This window comes from Momordica charantia (assembly GCF_013281855.1).
Source record: "Momordica charantia cultivar OHB3-1 chromosome 10 unlocalized genomic scaffold, Mcharantia_2.0 BLBB01000010.1, whole genome shotgun sequence".
NCBI lineage: Eukaryota > Viridiplantae > Streptophyta > Magnoliopsida > Cucurbitales > Cucurbitaceae > Momordica > Momordica charantia.
The window spans coordinates 12,499,641-12,513,945 of NW_028275158.1; the positions used below are offsets into that span (position 1 = coordinate 12,499,641).

A 14,305-nucleotide genomic window follows, 5' to 3' on the forward strand; every position below is an offset into this window, starting at 1 on the left:
GAAGCATAGAGAGGAAGAGAAGCCAAGCGAGTGGCCCCACTTCAAAAACAAGCCTATCGAGAGGCCACCTGCACGCACGCACTGCCAGGCGCACGCCCCTACACGCGGGCGCCCCTGCTGCGCACGCCAACGTACCATGAGAACCTCACAGCACGCCCCTTGTCATGCGCGCTACCGCCTTCCTAACCTCGCAATGCACGGTCCCTACGCGTGTTGCCTGCTTAAGCGCCCATCGGCTGCCGCCCACGTCTGTTCCTTTGCCTGCCGCCTACGCCTGCACGCTAGAGCCTGCCCAGCACCCATGTGTGCCCCTGCCTATCGCACACGCCTGTGCGCCTACGATTGCTCCAGCATCCGCACACCCCCTGTCCGCCCAGAGCCCAAGCGCACAGCCATGCCTGCCTGCATGCCCCATGCCCAAGCGCCCGAGAGCCTCGCACGCCCCTAGCGCCAACACCCGCGCGCACCGCATGCCCCTCAGCTCCCCTGTCGCCCAGTGCCCCGCACGCCATTAATACCAACGCCCAGCGCCCAGCACCCGCACGCCCCTAGTGCCCACGTTAACGCCTAGCGTCCCTGTCAGCCGCCCATGTGGGCACCAATCGTGCCAGCCTTATCTCCGCGAGCGCCAACCGACCGCCCAACCTTGCCTTGCCACCCACTCCATCCCATTTAAGGAAATGATTTCCTTATGATTTTTGTTTATTTGATGGGATTTGATTTGAATATGATTTTGTTTGATTTTATTTTTATTTTACAATTTAAATTCCAACTTTAGGCAAGTTGAACAACTTTTAGGAAATTATCAATATTTATTCTCTTTTTAATTTTTGTTATTTCATTAAAAGGCCAAGGGCCTTGGCCTATATATAGACGTGTATCCTTCATTGTGGAGAACATCTTAAACTTTCAAATTGAATAAAACCGAGTGTATTTTTTTTCCGTTTGTCGTGTGCAAAACCCCTCCCCGAATATCGAATCCCTTTGTGTGGTTGAACTTAGGCTTTCGTATTTGACCCCCTCGGAGCATGCTTGTCTGATTAATATTCATGGGGTTCCATCTCAAAACAAATTGGCAATGAGAAGAGTCCATGTATTTTCCTTTCAATGTGGGATCTTTAATGTAGACACCGTATTTGGTTCGGCCCAATTTCATTTTCTTTAGATAAAAAAAATTTTAAAAATATTTATGTCTTTCATTAAAAATTCAAGAAGATAAAAAAAATAAAATAAAAAGATAAAAAATAAAATAAAATATTTTAGAATAATCATGGGAATTGAAATTTGAATTTCAATTTGATTTTGGGTTAAAGCTATGTGATTTTCAATTTTTTTAAATATACCAAAAATAGAAAAATAGAAATATTAAAAAATACGAGATTTGAAGTTTGAAATTCAAATTGATTAAGGCTTTTTAAATTTTAACTGAATTTCAAATTGATTCACTTTTGTAGATTTTCACTTAAGGTTTGGAGAATTTTAAAATATGATTTCAATTTGATTTTTTATTTAAAATGAGATTTTCAGTTATAGATTACAAGATCTCATTTGAATGGATTTTTTTGGGCCCTATATAAAGGAGGGTTCATCCCACTTGAAACCCTATTTCTAGAATTGTTTTTTAGAAAACACACTCTGTTTCATCTCTTTTGCTAATAATAACCCACTCTCTCCTCTCTATTCTCCAATTCTCTCTCCCTCCAAAATCAACCATATCATCATCTATCTCCTCTCACATCCCATCACAATCCGGTGGCATACAACTCCGACGGCAGCGTGGAACGCGATGATGAGAGCCTACGAAAGTCCAACCCCCAATGTTCATACCCTTTCTTCCAACGACCTTTGACAAATCTCCCTCCATTATGTAAGTATTCTCTTTATAGGTGAGTAAGGTCGGTAAAATATTTGTTTTCTTTTTCACTTACATCTTGGTAGAAATTTTAGGTTGTTTTGCATGTCATTTTTGCTAAAAACTTAAATAGTTTTTTGGACTGTTTTTCTGTTTTTTTTTTGGGCTTAAAATTGGAACTTTTTGGATAGTTTTTGTTGTAAAATTTAACAATTTTGCGGACTGTTTTTGGGGCTGAAAATTGGAACTTTTTGGACTGTTTTCTATGAAATTTAACAATTTTCGAGACTGTTTTTCAGTGTTTTTTAGGCTGAAAATTGAATGTTTTTGGGTTGTTTTCAGGTAAGAATTGAATGATTTTGATACTTATTTTAGTGATATTTTTGGTAAAATTAAGGATTCTTTTTGTGCAAATTAATTTTGAATTGATGATGTCAAATTCTAAAAAGGATGACTGAGTAATGCGCTTCCGTGGAGTTACGACTCCCGTGTAAGTGCACGAAAATCCTCAATTTTTTTTAATCTTCTCGTTCGCCATAAAAAGGGAATAAAACAATTTTTGACAAAAAAAAGAAATTGGTTTTCAGAATAAGAGATAAATCGTTTTAAAAATAAAGTTAAAAGTATATTTAAAGAAAGATAAATCTAAAACGGGTTTTAGATAAAATAAGTGAATTTTTAAAATGCAAGATAAAATTTTAACTTTCAAAACAAATAAAGATTTTAAAAGAAAACAAAGTTTTCAAATTCACATTGTTTTGAAATTAATAAACAAACAAAAATAATATGATTTTCTAAAAACTCTGATGACCGAGACTTTCCAATATTTTTGAGGTGACAATTTTTCCTAATAGCCTTCCTGCCATATAATTATTAGTTCATATTTTATAGCAAAATGTGAATTAATAAAATATAGGACATTTAAAATAAAAAGAATCATTTTTTCGGACCAATAAATTAATAGGATAATTTAAGATAAAATATGGTAACAGTGTTCTAGGTGCTAACGCATTCCCTACACTCAATCCACTCTAGAATCGAAATCTGTTTTCGTATACCATTTTTAGGTCACCAATCACACCTCATAGTTGGTTGATGGCTACTTCAAATCCATCTCTCCTTTAAGGGATGACGTCGGCTGCACCGCAATGACCCCAAGTGAGTTTCCCTCATCGACGAGGGAATCTTTGTTCGTAATTTATGTATTTAGGAATGTCACAAATACATCCCCATTCTTCAGCTCTAGGTCCCAACCTCCAATTTTGGGCTATCCTCTAAGACCCCATTAACAAACAAGAACGACATCCACTTTCCCATTGCCTAATGCCTATGTTTGGGTCATTTGCAAATACTTATGCCACTACTCAAACTTTTCAACACCCAAAGTGATATAACGATGGTCAAAACTGAAACCTGAAACCTTATAACAAGCTAAGGGCTAAGAGCCCGTTTGATAACAATTTTAGTTTTTGGTTTTTGGTTTTTCTTGTTTTTAGTTTTTGGTTTCTGTTTTTAAAAAACAAAAACCATATATGTTTGATAACAATCTTTTATTTTTTGTTTTTAAAAAACATAAAACCAAAACATTTTTGGTAACATTTTTAGTTTGTTGGTTTTAAAAAGTTAGAAAATTAAAAATACATATTGAGAGAAAATTTTATGTAAAGTAGAGATGACAATGGTGTGGGTGCGAGTGAGGATGCTAATTTTGAGTCTCCATCTCCACCTTGTTCTTGGGTCCGAGAGATGCTTTTGAGAAAAATTATTGGTTTTATAATCGTTTTTAATTATTTTTAGAATTTAAGTATAAAAAAAGTGTAATAAATATATATTAATTATTTAGAAATGTAAATGGGGATGGGGACGGGGTCGAGACATGCGCATTTCATATTTGTGGGACCCGACCCTGTGGAAATTTTTTTCCCCCTAATGTAGAGACATGAAAATACAAATTTAGAGAGATGTAAGTAAACTTTTGGAACATAAATTTTAGAGAGATAAATAAAAAGACTTAGAAAAAAAAGTTACAGAAAAGTTAAAGACAAAAAGAGAAAAATTGTAGAGGAAAAAAATAAAGTCAAGAGGAAAAGATATGTTAAAGAAAAAATAATAATAAAGAAAGAGAAAAATTATAGTGGAAACAAATTTAGAGATAATAACAAGATTCAAAATACCATTGTTAGAGAAAATAAATAAATACAAAGATAAATAAAACTTACAGTGAAAGAAAATTGAACGAGAAAATAAAATATAATTTTCAGAGGAAAAAATAGATTACGAACATAAATAAAAGATATAAAAGATGAAAATTTCTAGAGAAAAAAGTCAGGAAAAATATTAAATTTTTAGAGGGAGAAATGAAACTAATCTGTTAGAAAAAAAAACAAAAATGCAGACAAATAATAATAAATATTAAAATATTAAAATTTTAGAAAGAAAAAAAATAAAGTTTGTAGAGAGAAATTTAGAAATAAAAAAATTTTAGCGTGGGAAATACAATTTTTAGAGATAAATATGAGAAAGAAAAAAAAAGTTGAGTATTAGAAGAAAAAATCGGATTTTGAAAAACAAAAATCTGTTTTTGAAAACTACTTTTTTTTTTTGTATTTACATAGAATTTTGTTTTTTTTTTAAAAAAATGAATTGGTTATCAAACAACCCTGTTTTTGAAAAACTAAAAACCAAAAACCAAAAACAAAAAACGAAATGGTTCTCAAACGAGCCCGAAGCGATTCAAATAAGTGCTGAAAAACGAGGTGTTTTGCAGTTATCTAAGAATTTCGACCTCAACCCCATTTAAAACAACAAGGTTTATTTAGAAATTGGAATGGTACTACCCCTGTGAGATAAAGGCAAGAGAAACAAGTGCTCGAATTAAGTTTAGATGACGATTTAATCCGAAGCGAGGCGCAGCGCGACTCTTGATTCACCAGAGAATGAGGAAAGAGACAATAAGCAGGGGGATAATACCGAGTATGAGACATGGGGTTGAATTTCAATTCCATCTCTCCGTTATTAACCCTCTGATTGGCGTCAAGAAAGTTACAAAAATCATTTTAAATTTCGTGATCTGAAATCCGAGAACTGATATTAATTTTTTTTATCTTGTTTGGAACGAGAATGATTTGAAATAAATTGAATTAAATTTCTTTATTTCGATGTTCGCCGTAAAGAAAAAGAAAATAAAAATGTACTGAATTAGGCTTTTAATCTAAATTTATTAATCGAAATAAAATATGACGAGGTTAAATTGATAATTTATTTTTAAATTCTATAAAATCCTGTAAAATCCGATCATTTTGATCTGATTTTTTTTCTTTTACATAAAAACAAAATTTGAAATCTAATCCTTCAAAATAATGTAGCGTAGAATTGATTTGAAATCCTTCGAAATCCGAGATACCAAACTAAAGGACCCCACAGCTTCAGGGGGATCGATGGGTACTTTCAATTGTGCCTCTAGTTGTGAGCCGAAGACAAGGACTGGTAAGGCCCATGTTTCAGCCATTAAAGAGTGTTTCCCATGTCAGATTTCTACCTCGGATATAAACTGTTCATAAATAATAAAAACAAAAAACAAAAAATACTTGAAAAAGAAGAAATTTCTATCTTAACTTGAGCCTCCAAAACTTACAATCGGACTCGAATCACCCTTGAGTTGGAAGAATTAAAGCCTAGCCACTCATGGTAGAGGGAGAACTTGAATTTTGGATAAGAGAGCTTTTTGTTGGAACTGTAATGATGGATCTCTCAATAAGGCTTCCCTATTTATAGAGATTAATTTTATGGTCTTTTAAAGATGAATTATCTTTAATAAGAAATTCATAACTAATTGAGAATTCCTATTTAATTGAGATTATCCTATTTAAAAGAAAACAAATTAAATAAAAGAGTTCTTAATAAATTAAGTATTATGTTTCATATGTTGATTATATTCTCTTTATTTAAAAAATATCCTAAAGATCCCTAATTCTCAAATTGAACCATCCAGCCATAATAATTGTGTCTGTATTTTATCCATTTGGCTCTCCCCAATTTGGTGAAGTCCGCATTATTCTCTAAAATTGTGCTTTTAAATTATTATTCTTGAATATCTTCAATCTTCCACAAAATGATAAATTATAATTAAATTCAAATATTTAAACACAATAAATTGATAAAATGTAAAATAAATATATAAAATATGGGTGCATTTTTCATGTAATAAATCAAAGAAGAGTTCATCTCTCGTTTCCTTCAATCTTCGGGTTCGTCACTAACACATGTGCTAGACATCACCAAATTTTGAAGTGACCTAAACTAGATTTACGTATTCTTCATAGTTCAAAAGGTGCTTTAGAAACACTTTTTGATGGAAGTGTGTTCAAAATGAATACGACATTCTCCATTGCATAACCCCAAAACGAAGCCAGCGATTGAGAATAGCTCATCATAGATCAAACCATTTCTAACAGGGTTAAATTTCTCCTTTCTGATACACTGTTATGTTTTGGTGTACCAAGTGCTGAGAGTTGGAATGTAATTGCATGTTCTATCATATGTTCCTAGAATCTTAAGTTCATATACTCTTCACCCCGATCAGATCGGATTGTCTTTATCATCTTACATAATTGGTTCTCAACTTTAGTCTTGTACTCCTTAAACTTTTAAAGGGCTTCAGACTTAGGTTGCATTAGGTACAGGTATCCATACCTTGAATAATAATATATTAAAGAGATGAAATACTCATACCCGCCCCTAGCTTTAACATTCATCGGACCACAAAGATTTGAATGTACAAGCTCCAAGAGTGATGAAAGAGATGAAATACTCATACCTTCCCCTTGCTTTAACATTCATCGAACTACAAAGGTCAGAATGTACAACCTCAACAATGTCCTAAGACACCTAAAAAACGTCCTAAAGCAGTCTTGACATTCATTTACCAAATCCCATAGTCATAATATGTGGCAATGGACAAGAGTATTATTATGAACTTGAGCATAGCTATCGAGGAGAAGGTTTCTTCATAGTCCACCCCTTTTCTTTGTGTGTAGCTTTTAGCCACAAGCCTCGCCTTATAGGTATGTACGATTCCTTCAACATCTCGTTTTCTATTATAGATCAATTTGCACCCTATGGGTATACCCCATTGGGTGGATCTATAAATTCCAAAATGGAATTGAAGTACATCGATTCCATTTCGAGACTATAGCTTTGACCCATTTGTCCCTGTCAAGATCTTCCATTACCTATTTGAAAGTCAATGGATCCTCAACGCCGTCATTAGGTATGACAACTTGGGTTTCAGTTAAACCCATGTAACGGTCAGGTTGTACACAACCCTCCCACTACGTTAAGGCACCCTCAATTCTTGAGGTAGATGTGACTGACGTGATGTACTAGCTTCATTAACAGCTTTTGTTGAAGTGCCAACTTGATCAACAACTTTTGTTGACGTATCTGTAGCCTCTTAAAAAATCTCGTTATTGCTACTTTGCTTTGTGGTTTTGATCTTAAACGTGGTCTTCTTCTAAGAATGTGGCATTTGTTGATACAAACATTCTATTTTCTTGACTGTCGAAGAAGAGTCCACCTCTCATCTCTTTAGGGTAACCTATGAATACACATACTTTTGAACGAGGCTCCAGTTTCTTTGGGTTGGTCACGAGCATGTTTGTCAAACATCCCAAAATGCGGAAGTGACATAAACTAGCTTTACGATCCTTCCATAGTTCAAAAAACGTTTGAGAAATACTTTTCGATGGAACTACGTTCAAAATGTATACAAGAGTCTCTACTGCATAACCCCGAAACAAGTTAGGCAACTGAGCATAGCTCATCATTGACCGAACCATGGCTAACAAGATTATTCTCCTTTCCGATACACTATTGTGTTGAGGTGTACTAGGGGTTGAGAGTTGGGACGTGATTCCTTGTTCCATCGTATTGTCCTGGAATCTCAAGTCAATATACTCTTTGCCTCGATTGGAGCGAAGTGTTTTGATGGTTTTACCTAATTCCATGTTGGGTGTGTTGCCCTAAACTCGTAGTTTCTTATTATGTAAAAACATATTTATATTAAATAAAGTTATGTTTTCATACTTAATCAAATTGTTGTTGAATTTATTGTCCAAATCCAATAAACTAAACATACAAGGTTATTTTCATGTAATCAGGACAGTATATATACGGGCTATAATTTTGATATATGATACGCGACAACCCAAGCGTATTGAGCTACTCGAGCCAGAAGCCACTTGAATCCAATCGTATAGTTGGTTCAACCAAAAAGGCCAAGGTTAGAAGGATTACCTTTGCAGTCGTTGCCTTGAGCAGATAGATTACTCACTATGCTCGAGGCCGGAAACACTCCACGAGTTTGATGACTAATCAAACAAGCATGCTCTGAGGGGTTGAAATACGAAGGCCTAAGTTCAACCACACAAACGGATTTGAAATTTGAGAGGGGTTAGCACAAGGCAATGAAAGAAACACTCAATTCTATTCAAAATACAATTCAAAGATGTGTTACAATGGAGGGGTACAAGCCTATTTATAGGCCAATGCCCTTGGTTTTTTAAGGACAATAACAAATTTAAAAAGAAATATAAAAATGATAAATTCCTAAAAAGTCTAAAACTTGCCTAAACGTGAATTTAAATTTGATAAATAAAACAAAGAAATCAAAGATAAAATCCTAAAACAAATCTCCCAAGAATAAACCAAAATGTTAAGGAAATATATTCCTTAATTGGGAGGAGTGGGCGGCAAGGAAGGTTGGCGCGCGTGGGGGCTGGGCAGACAGGTGGGGCGCACGCGGACATTGGGCGACACGTTGGGCGTGCGTGCATGGCGTTCGGCAGAGGCGTTGGCACGGTGGCATGCACATGCGCTTTTGGGCAAGGCACTGGCGTACGCGTGGGCGCGGGGCAGGGGCTCTAGCACGAGGGCGCGCGCGGAGCACCTGGGTAGCGGCACTAGTGCTTGGTGGGCGGCACGGGCGCGACAGTGTGCTAGCGGCATAGGCGGCAAAGCGTTGGAGAGCGTGGGGCGCGCATGGGCGCTGGTGGTGGCAGGGCGAGTAGGTGCTTGGGCGTGTAGGGGGTGGGCGCGCGAGCGGCTGACGTAGGCGTGGGCGAATAACAGCATGCGATAGGATGGTTGTGAGGTTAGCGGCACGACGTGCGCGGTAGGGGCGTGTTGTGAGGTTAGCAACACGGAGCATGCGGCAGGGGTGTGCTGTGAGGTTAGCGACATGGCGCGCGCGACAGGGGTGCACGTGGGGCATCGTCTTGTTAGGTTAGCCTGTCATTGGTGGCGTAGGCACGCGCGTTGTGGGTATTTTGTGTACGGTCGAGCTCTCTTATTGGTTTGACTTGATTTCAAGGATTTCAGGCCAAATATGATCACATCAATACGTCCTCGATATACACGAGGATAACGTCCTTGAAATAACCTAAAGGGTTTATAGTATATGGATAAGGATGGGTACCTTATCCTGAGAACATTATGGATACGACCCACTTTTTAAATGTTACAAAGGACCCGATCCAGGACGTTCGTCTGGAGACATGCAAGTGAGGCTATCCAATAGAATGATTTTGCATAAGACCGAACCGTGAAATAGGCAATCTTGAGATGTAACACCGTTGACTAATAGATTACTATTTCATAGGATGATCAGACAACTCATTTTAATTCCTAAGTGAGTTATGGACTCCTTCCCATAAGGGCTCGTCCTTTGATCTGTATGGGTGAGAGTGGCCCGAGTCGCCGACTCAACATTCCTAGCGAGAGGTGCACCTACCCACTCATCAATCACGGTGTTCAACTGACTTGCACTGATTGGGGACGAGATCGAGTGAGGAACTGGGAACATGACTACAGATGATGGAATTCACTCCTTCCCAAATTTAGGGGAGTAGATGAGTGTTCCTTTAAGTGCTGACTATGAGACTTGAACAAGGGGCCTCACCCTTTCGCTAGTCTGAAAGGGACTGCCAGTTATTGGTCGGACCATAATCAGGTTGTTCATTACAAGAGTAGTGGTATTTAAGGAGCAAGATGTAACTTAGGGGTAAAACAGTAATTTGACCCAACTTGCTAAAGTTACGAACAGTCGAGTGTGTGTGTGTGATTCTTATTTTCAAGCCACTTTACCATAATTAACTTTTGTTTAAAAAAACCACTACAACAAATATGACTTTTAATGACAGTCAAAAACAAAAACACGGAAGAAATGATGACGGACATGTAAAGACGTACTTAAAATTTAATTGACAAAAAATATACATTTCAATGTCGGGTCTGGCCCGACATTGATTCTGTACTATTAATGTCGGGTTTGGCCCGACATTAAAAGCCCAAATTAATTTTGCTTTTATCTTTATTACCCAATGTTTTGTTTTTTGTTTTTACTCTCAGGCTCTCTCTCACTCACGGGACCCGCGACCACTCCTCTCTCTCACTTGACTCACAACCTCCACGACCTAAGGCAAACGGCGGCATTTCTTGCAGCTTTCAGAGCGGCAATCGAAGGCCACTCTGGCGGTGCGAATGAAATCACGATCGGTAGCTATCCGGCGGTGCGAACAGTACTTCAGTAGTTTCTGGCGAGTAGATTCCAGATCGAAACAGCGACGAACAGCGATACGAACGAGGCTTGATTCTTCAGCAGGTTCGGATGACATGCGAGGAGATTCCAGATCTGAACGGCGGCGAGAGGAGAGAACTACCCAGATTTGAACGACCGTGAAAGTCGATTCTTCAGTAGCTTCCGACGACGGGTGAGAACAACCAAGATCTGAACGGTGGCGACCCTACGATGTAAAGTTGAGGCAAGCTCCAGCAACTAGATTTGATTCTTACACAAAGCACTGCTTCCTGATTTCGTCGACGACGAGGTATATAGCCTTCTCTTTTTCTTCTTCATTGTCATTTCTGGAGAATCGTAAATTTTTATTTGGTTGCTGAAAGTAATATTGAAATTGATACTTATGTTAAATTGGACAGTGATTCATGGAAGAAAAATTAGAGGTATCAAATAGTTTTGCTGAGTGTTGAGAAAATTTTAGAGAAAATAATTAGTATTTGATACGCATTCTAGTGAGGAGATTTACCCAGAGTCCTATGGTTCAATTTAGCTTCTAGGATAATGGAAGAGAACATGAACTTAGTTACATGGAAACAACTAGCTCTGCAATTTATTAATTTATTTTGATATTTTTTTTTTTTGTTATCTTTACGAGTTTAAGAGTATACCTGGTGAACATGTATTCTATGGTGATGGTACAGATGGAAAGATATACACCTTGCGCTCAATGCTAAAAGCTCATTTACTAGTGATTATGGATCTGTGAAAAACTTTTTATCGTGTAAACCATTTATCTTGTCTAGTTTCATTATTCTATCTCATAATTGTCAAGAAGATTAAGTCGTCCTAAAAAATCTTGAGCACTTTCCAATTTTTAGAATGTTATTTGTGTTCTATGCAAGCAATTCAGATGGTTGACTGATGATATAATTATTGAATACAATTGTTGAGGAATTTTCTGTTGCTATTAGTTTTTTACTTTCACTCTGAGGTATTTTTAATGGTGTCTTAAATTCTTTAAATGGGAACCAATATTCTATTTACAAGTTGATAATATGTCTAATATCCCTAAAAAAGCTACCTTTTGGTTTCGTTACTTTAGATAACTGAACATGTATAATATGTTTTACAGTGTTTGGAGCAGGATATTATTGTCTTTATTGCTTTGTCCTCCAACTAATTGTACTTTTGTATTTTTACTAGCAAATCTGTTGCTTCTTTGGCTTAGTGCACAAGTGGAAATTTGTTGATATCTGGATATGAGGATGGAGCAACCAGAGTTTGGGATACCAGGACCAATAATATCATTTGTGTTCTTAAACATCCAAAAGGTTTAGACTTATCGTAATGTTCATGCATAATTATCTATTATTGCACTATAAATCATGTTTTAGCGTTCATGTTATTTCTTGAATAAATATATTTTTTCACTTTGTTTCCTTTATAAACCAGATATTAGCAACATTCCTTCGATGGATATGTAAGGAATATTTTTGTTGCAAATCAATTTTATACTTAGCTGAAGCTTTGTATATACGAAATATCTTTCGTTGCTCGTGCTAGATTTTTGTCTTCTGCTTTGTTTTGTAAGTTCTAGTCGTAAGAGATTGGAGGACTATTTTAATAAAATAAAGTATGTTATGAAGCTATAGTACCCTTTCTTTATCTTGTTTTTTTTCTTCTATCCAATTTTATAAACTTCATTTGATAATATCGTTTTCTGGTACATTCATTTATATGGTTTTTTGCATATTAATTTCATCCCTAGTTACTGTATTCAGCTTTTAATTACTATGTCCATGACTTGAATTTTTATTTTATAGACTGAATACAAATGCACTGATGATCCATTCTATTCAACAGATAAATTCTACTTTTCCTTAAGAAAGCATCATTCACTATTATCTCCGCCCTTGCAAAATTTGAAAATTCAAAGGACGGGGATGAAGACACCAGTCATTGGTTTATCAGGAGAATTTATGGATTCTTCCCCCCTTACTTTTCACGTAATGGAGAACTAAATTGCAGAGCTTCAGGTACCAAGACTCCATTTTTCTTGCTAACTACTCAATAAGTTAATAATGGTTTATTCCTTGTTGTTGTGAGATATATGTCATTTTGTGATAACTTTTGTTATTCTACACATCTCTAAAACTTCCTTGGGAGGTTTTGCAGTTATTGGTATGTGTCGTAATGGTTTCTATACTTTAACCCATTAAAGATGGGTAATTTTGTGGTTTCTTCCTTTGCATTCTCTTCAACTTATATTCAACTAGTTTATGAATCTCAAAGATCTAAAAAATCTTAGTTTATGGGGAAGTTTGGAATGACTGAATCTAGCACAATAGTTTATCCATACAAAAAATTGGTAATAGTGTTGAGCTAAAAATTTCAATTTTACTAGTGGTAATACCTTCGTTCTAGGATTCCTTATGTTTATATTTTGCTTTATGAAAAATGTACTTGAACTTCAGTTTGTCTTTTTCTTTTTTGAGCAAATTAGTGTTGCTTATTCTTCTAAAATATGTTTATATTCCTTGCTATCCTTAAGATTCATGCAGCTGGAATTGTCGAGTATGGTGAAATCAACCATGAAGCTGTTGCAAAGGTTGTAGAGGTAACCTTGCGGTTCTTTTTTCGGTTTGATTTCTTAAAGTAGCTTTGTCCATAATCTTTAGTGCTTGATTATCTCCTTTATGTAGGGATTTAATGCAAGCAGGTAATAGATTTAGAGCAATGGAAGTGGGTGATAGATTTAGAGCCATGTAAGCTTCATGTCCTTAGTTCTGGTTGGTATTTTGTTCAAGTGATGTATACTTTCATTAACTAAAAAGCATGTGTTACATATATATTACTACATTTTGTTTTGCGTAGTTGTGTAATTTGCTCATATTCGTTATTGAAAACTGCTCAATTATTCATTACTCATTATTGAAAATTGTTCAATTATTCATTACGTTCTTCTATGGTTCTTTGTGAGTTAGCTAATAATAATATAAAAATAAAATACTATTTTCATATTTCTTTGTAGATTGAAAAAGAGGATATTTTTGGTTTACTGGTGTGTAACCAACAATATTTTTTTTATTCAAATATTAAAGAAACAATGACGGGCATTGCCCGTTATTAAAAGCACACATTTATGATGCACATATGATGACGGGCAATGACCGTCATTAAAGGATGTCTGCCATTAAAAGAAACAATGACACTTGTAAAGATGTCGGTCATTACCCGTCATAGTTATTCTTTCATGACGGGCATGCCCATCATGAAAACAAAACTTTTCATGACGGACAATGCGCGTCATTAAAACCGTCCGTCATTGAAAGGAAACAAGGCACTCGTATAAATGACGGTCGTCTGATCGTCATCGTTTCCTTTTAATGACGGGTAATGCCCGTCATTAAAAGCCGAATTTGTTGTAGTGAATAAAAACACTTATAGCTCCTATTCTTTTCTAATTCAAAAATTTTTTGCAACATTAAGGAATTTTCGTGCTTCCTTTTTGTTTCAGAGCTTTCACATCAACAAGACATCAAAATTGGTTATTAGCCCTTGAGGTTTCTAAAACACTTTCTCGGCTTTCCACCACAGCCACATCTAGATGCCTCTAAGAAAGTAATTTAGTCACAACATATCTATGGTGGGTTTCGCGAGGTTACATTGGACTGTGTAGTTACTACTCTTAAGGCTACTAATGCCACTAAACCTAAATTACATGAGTGTATATAGTGGGAGTTTCTTACCACTCTATTGTTCCTCTCATTTGTTTATCTTTTCCCCACTAATTTTTTCTCATAGAAAAGACGGACTCAATTTTCATGACTTTTTTTGGACTCTTCTTTGTTTTTTTTTTCGTTTTACAATGACTCATT

At 36.1% G+C, this 14,305-nt stretch overlaps 1 long non-coding RNA gene across 2 annotated transcripts; it reads left to right on the plus strand.

The window, feature by feature from the left end:
• The first annotated feature begins 10,218 nt into the window (after nt 1–10,218).
• LOC111025298 (uncharacterized) lies at nt 10,219–13,358 on the plus strand. Of its 2 annotated transcripts, XR_002603499.2 has the most exons (5): nt 10,219–10,737; nt 11,631–11,758; nt 12,291–12,463; nt 12,979–13,044; nt 13,130–13,358. It is a non-coding gene; the product is annotated as an uncharacterized LOC111025298 (long non-coding RNA). The 2 variants fall into 2 exon arrangements; XR_002603498.2 differs by having other exon boundaries at nt 10,220–10,737; nt 12,979–13,358.
• The last annotated feature ends 947 nt before the right edge of the window (nt 13,359–14,305 follow it).